Below are 7,230 nucleotides of genomic sequence, written 5' to 3' on the forward strand. Positions count from 1 at the left end.
GATCCAAACGAAACACGAGTCTCTAATGAAACTTGAATTAGTAAAATAATAAAATAAAATAGAAACAAACAGTCATACTTATCATTATATTGTTATAAAGGATATACCATATATCAATTCAAATTATACAATTTTATATAATGCATTGGCATTAAGTCCATTAGGATACAAGGTATCTAACTTATGAATCCAATAAATTTCTTTTATGAGTCTACTCATGTCACCATGCACAATATCTATTGGCATGAAAGAAAAATCGAATAGAGAGTGATTATTGGTGTTAAAGTGTGTTGAAATAGAGGAAAACTGAGGATCTCTATAATTGTTTTATGAAAGCGATGATTATTCATTCTCTTAGAAACGTGTTGAAGTGTTTGTCCAACATATTGCATGCTACATTTTTTACAGGTTATTAAATAAATCACATCAGTTGATATGCAATTAGTGTTATCACGTAGAGAAAATACCTATTTTGTATTAGCACTACTGAAAAAATTATTTTCTCTTATGTTTGCACATTGAGAGCACCGGTGTCTGTTACATTTAGATGACGAAAAGTCTATTTTATTTTTTTCTGTCTGTTTAGTTCTAACTAAAACATCTTGCAATTTTGTTGGTCTTCTATAAGCGAGAATTGGTTTAATTTTGTTAGTGATTTTACGCTGGTTTTATTGGATAAATTTAGGAGACTATAATATTTCTTAATTATACGATTCATATTAGGTAATTTAGGAGACTGAATTATAAACAGAGCCACGGAGGTGTTACCACTTGGAGTAAATGGTTTGAGGTGTCGCTTTGGTGAGAGCTTCCTGCAGTTTTCTGATGAACTGTTGTGTTTTATCTGGGTTACTTGCACAACAGTTGTTAATGCGTGGGCGACCCATCTTCTTGGTGTGTTGTAGCTTCTTGTGTATTATTCGCACCTTGCTGGCCACGAGGGAATGGTCCGTGTCGCAGTCGGCACTGTGGTAGCTGCGGGTGAGGAGTACACTGGCCAGGTCCGCACGCCTGGTGATGAAAAGTTCTAGCTGGTGCCAGTGGCATGAACGCTGATGTCTCCATGACACCTGGTGGATCTCCTTGCATTTGAAGAAAGTGTTTGTTACACATAGGCTCTGGGATCAGCAAATCTCCAGTAGTCGCTGACCATTCTCGTTGATCTTGCCCATTCCATTATGAGCCGAGACAGGTGGACCAGGCCTTATGGTAAGCTCCCACTCTAGCATTAAAGTCTCCTAGTAGATAGAGACCTTCAGCGTTAGGGATACTGGATATTATCTGATCCAGAGCCGCATAGAACTTGTCTTTCTCCTCGTGGGTGGAGCAGATGTTTGGGGTATACACGCTGAAAATGTTGACAGGGCCTGAGGATGGTGACAGCCGGATGGCAAGGATTCTCTCAGTACCTGATGACGGAGGTTCAATGAAAGCGACTAGCCTGTTCTTTACAGGGCTTCCATTGCCAAAAGAAGGTGTAGTTATCTTCCCTGATGGTGTCGCTGTCGGCCATTCGGGTCTCCTGGAGGCAGGCAATGTCGACGTTCAGACCGGAGAGTTCTCAATCAATGATAGCAGTCTTCCGTGCGTCGTCGATCTGCTTCAGGTCAGTGGTCAGTCAAGGACACATGGTCCTGATGTTCCAGCTTGCGAAACGAAGAGCTGGAGTCTTCATGTTTCTTCTTTGAGTCTTGCCTGGTGCGGAGTTTGTAGCCCAATTGTTGAGATGGTTCTCTAAGCTCCACGCACCCAGTGAAGCAGGCAGGCCATGGCGGGAAGCACTTTACTGACTGGGTGCTGGCCAGCTTGAGGCGGGCGGTTGCTGTCCAGTGTTCTTCAACAAACGCACCTCAAAAGAATGTTTTAAAAATTATAACAAATTCATTCACTTAATATAAAGAGGTAAAAGGCAATAATATGTCTAGTGACCTGTGTTCACTTTTATATGGTGTAATGTATATGAGGTATAAACATTGTATACGTCCATCCAAATCATTTCCCGCCGGGCCCAGTGAAAGTATGGATATTTTATTCACTGGGGATAGTTACATGTAAGATTGATAGTACCTATTTAAATTATGGTCAGAATGTACATAAAGACAGTATGTACAATAGGTGAAATTATAGCAAGGCTGTATGTTTAGGTCTATTCAGGTGTGTTTCAATGCAATTCAACATTAGTGAAAAAGTAATAATGTAATGTAGTGTAATATAATTTTGACCAAGCGATATTTAATAACTAGAATTTTCTATACTACGCAGCAAGGAGGTTATAATTTAATGACAGTTAAGAGTTAAACTAATTCATAGGCTTTGACATTAACAGCAATGCTACTTTCAAACGTAATTTTATTGTACTATCAAAGTTATGATTGCTGTTATTGAGAATATTCTTATGACATTGACATATTTGTATCTCGTTCCCAAGATGGCTGTTGCAAATAAACATTTTTGAATTCAATGTAGCTGGCATACAGTGGCTGTAACCTAAATATTATGAACCAACAAATACGCAGGGATATTAATTAAAACAAACACAGTTGTCGTAATTGTAATGACATTTGAACAGGTTAAAAGGCATTATAACTAGAAAGATAAGTATTAATAAATGTCAACAGTAAACAATGATGTAACGTTTATGGACCGCAGGGAACTCTGATCCAACGTGGACTCCCTTTGAAGCTAATCGCTCTAACGGGTTGTATTATTGAGATAATATCTTTTTTATAGTAAAAGGTTTACTGTAAATGTATACTCTCCTTTTACTATCGATAGGGACGTAAACAAAACAAAACTGGAATATGAATTTATATAATGTCAACAGCTGATGAATATTTGCGCAAAGATGGCCAACAATTTACAAAATAACGCGATTAAAATTTATAATAATGATATAGACATGGCTGCAATCATAATAGTTAAACCAGCTATGCGAGCAACAGCACATACCACGCTGGCATTGCGCCAAGTATCAAACGGGTGATTAACCGTGTATCATGATCAAAATTAATTTGTGATACATTCAAGTGTCCTGCAGAAAAAAGTTAAACAAATTATATTTTCTTTGCAATGAAAATGGAAACATGATGTTAGGATCATCACATTTGTAATATAATAAGTCGGACATTTTCGTACCATTCTTCACTCACAGAAACATGCACAACTATACCAAACATATCTAATCACATAACAGAGATAGACAATAAACGTAAATGAACAAGAATTTACTATTATGCATATGATTTAATGTCCTTTTAAAAAAAAGATTATACAGCTAGTTAATCTATAATACTAATCGTTGTTACAAATAAACTTTAGGAGAATAAGAGTTAAAAAGCCGAATATTGTAAGATTTTAAATAATAATGAGCTTTAAAAATAAAACGATTTCGGGACATGTAAAAGGTGAATCAATTATCTTACCATCTACTACAGATGGGTAACCTTAATAATTGTGTGCCAGTCTATTTCTGGACAAAAGGTGACACTAGTAATGATATACCTTAATTATATTAGGCACCAACACTTTCGTATACCCGTGCAAGGGCCTATATAATTGTTTTAAATTTCCGTCTGTCAATACAGGAAAGATATTTTATAATGATTTATAGCGAAGTGAAGCTATATAATATTTATTATCTGATATGAAAACAAGAGTAATATTAAACATACCAATAATAACAATAATAATAATAATAGTAATAATAATAATTATAATAAAATTAATCAAAGAGAAAAAAATCACCTTAAGAGAAAATTGCTCTCCAGACCCCAAGATAACCCAAAAGTTAAATTGTCAGAACTTTCTAGTAAATTAATTTACTGTTTCTGTGCTTATTGTTCAGTACGTTATAAACTGAAAATCTAAACTAATGTGGGATGAGTACACTTACAATGTGTCTGATAACCTGTGAAATAGATTGTGCTGGCATTGGAGAGCTTGTGGCTAAGATAAATGTTTGTACAGAAGTCTGTATATTCAATACTGATAAAATAGGCAAGAAACCTTTGACTGTGATTTCAATACCCGGGGCAAAATATTTATCGCAGACGGCAGATAAACATAAACACAATCCAAAAAAGAAAAATATTTAGTGAACTTGAGAAATTACGTAAACAATTGCGATACTGAATATCGTTGCATTATTCACAATCTTATAAAGAAATACATTGACTTAGCACATTAACGTCCTTTAGTGAATAACTAAAGGATGGCACGTTTCTTCACATGTGAATATGTCTAAAGGTTGGGCTTGACCCAAACAACTTTCACAATATACCATTTCCCAATTATATGGGCATACGTGTCAAACATAGGATTAATGGAGCATAGATACATTCATAATATTCAAATTTAATTTGTGACCAATTCATCTGTTTTGTACAAAAATATTTTTATTTTTTTATCATTAAAAAATGAAAACATGATGTTAATATCATTTAATTTATAACACTGTTTCTGGGAAATTCCGTATATCCTTTACTCATGGGAGCTACAGAACTACTGAAGTACAGCAATGCATACTACAGAAAGAAAATTAGGCCGAAAACCGGAACAACACAGATCACCCAAATAGCCCGTGCTGTGTTAATGATTTTAGCTAAGAGAAAAAGATGCTCAGAAAAATTGTCTTACAAAACGAAATATGAAATCTTGTTGCTGTGTTTCTATTAACAACAATACATAAATGTTCGGTGAAACTTAGTATGGTTTTTCAAACTTATCAGTCCATGTTCCTGTATAACATGTATCCTGATAAATATTTGTTGTTGGATATTTTTGGCATGATGTCCCAATATTGCAAGTATTATGGGAAACTTATGTTGAGCAACAGCCCTTTGTTTCAATCTTCAAACTTACTTGCAGTTTTTTTAATATAACGTTTTGGAGTTAAAGGTGAGTCTGTTACATTACCAATTATCAGGACAATTTTATATCGTGGTATTTCTGAACATACCTCAATACATCCAATGGTATACAGCAGTTATATTAAGCCCAACAATTTAATATCATGGGAGAAGGGTCTGAAACTTTGTTTTACATTTACGTGTGTCAGTAACAATAAAAACATCTTCCTCTAACTTGTAGCAATATTAAGCTATATAATATGAACTCTACTTATGATAATAATAATAATAATAATAATAATAATAATTATAAGAGTAATGATAAGAATAATAGTAAATGTCATAAACATGATAGATATCCTTGGATAAAAGAAAACAAACTATCTCGCCTCAAGATAAAATCCCATCTTACGCCACAATGACAGTTGAACGGTCAGAACCTTATATAAAACAAATTTGCTCTGTTTATGTTAAAAGTTGATAAAGTTGTAAATTTAAAAATGTAACTAAAGCGAGATGATTTCGCTTATACTGTATCTAACCATCTGTGAACGCCATTGTGCTGATGCTAAAGAGTTTGTTGATTAATTTAGGAAATGGTCACACTGAAGCTTCGATCTTCAATATTGATATAATAGGTAGGAACACATTGCGTGCTATGCCAATACTTGGGTTACACATTTATGAGATAGGGCCAGAAAACATAAAACACACTTACTCAACGAACAAGAAAATATTTAGTGGACTTGAACGATTGCGTAAGCAAATGCTCTCCTAAGATCTTTAGCTTGTTCGCAGTCTTAGAAAAAAATACATGTTGGAACCACATTAAAATGCCATAGTAAGTAGCTAAAATGAAAATGAAATACTTTAAAATCCGAAATTTGGTCAAACTTTGGTTTTGGCCGGCATATCTTTCATAAAATCATAGTTGGCTGCTCGTTGGCATACGTGACACGTGTCCAGCATGTGACTAAAGTAGCTTAAATAAATATGTAGTATTGAAAATTAATTTGTGATAAATTCAACTGTTTAGGACAAAAATTACTTTGGTATTTGTTTCAACACGAAAACGTAAAACACAATTTTAATATAATTTATTTCGTGACAAAGTCACTAGGAAATTACTGATAATATTTTACTCAGGGAAATTACCGAAGTTCCTGTGTAGACAGGAAGTAACGTTATGGTATCACCAAATGCAAATTTCGCGGTAACAGTTATTCCGATAATACTGCGCTTTACTACCAATTATTAAGTAAAGCTGATGATGTATTTCAGTTAAAATTAACAAATTCTTAGGAAAACTCTTCATACTTTTATTAAATTTAATTTTTTCGGATAAAGTGTATTATGGCGTTTCCTTATTTCCTAAAACAGTATATATTTTAACTGCTAATATAAACTGGCACTGAATATTATGCTGTTGTTTTAGTTTTAATGCTTAATTACACCTAGTGTACATATTAGTGCATTTAATTAGGCACGGATCTCCACAAACGTAAACATGGCATCTGGTCTTATCATTTTGTTCAGTTGAAAGTACATGTACATTTTAATTATGGTCTGAGGCACTGTAAAAGAACTCGCTCTTTCATCTTAAAAAAAAAACACACCTTCGAGAGAATGTTTTATACAATAATACATAGCATTAACGTAATATAAAGAGGTGAAATTTAATAAAGTGTCCCGTGAATTTTGATCACCTGTATATAGTGTAACGTGTATGAGGCATAAACATTATATATGTCCATGCATATCAATCCCGCTAAGTCCATTGAAATTATGGATTATTTTATTTTGCTGGAAATAGTTACATGTATTACTTTCTACCAAGCTCTTTAAATTAAAGCCAGAATTGACATAAAGACAGTATGTATGATAGGTAAGAATTTTAGCAAGAGTATATGTGCAGGTGCGTTACAATGTAGATCACCATCTATGCGTAATAGCTATTATTATTTTCTATAACACGCTGCAAGAAAGTTTGAATTTCATGACAAATAGGAGTTCAACTACATCCTTCGTAGAGACATTGACAACCATGTTATGTTCAAATGAAATATTGTTTTGTTATCAAAGTAAATATTGATGCTAATGAGAAGGGGTAATGAAATTGGTATATTTATATCTTCTTCCTTAAACATTACGAAATTCTAAAATGAAAAAACACGTACACAGGAACAACTACTAAGATGGCCCCGTTGTCGTAATAGTACTGACATTTGACATCGTGAAAAGAGTGTATAACCGAAAAGATATTTACTAATAAAGGCCAAATGCAAATAATGAGGAGAAGATTATATACCGCATTATACGACCTTTGATACAACTTTGACCACCTAAAAATCTAATGACCTGATTGTGTTGTAGTACTGGATTA

Source organism: Sinohyriopsis cumingii, chromosome 15 (assembly GCF_028554795.1).
Source record: "Sinohyriopsis cumingii isolate HCF-2022 chromosome 15, ASM2855479v2, whole genome shotgun sequence".
NCBI lineage: Eukaryota > Metazoa > Mollusca > Bivalvia > Unionida > Unionidae > Sinohyriopsis > Sinohyriopsis cumingii.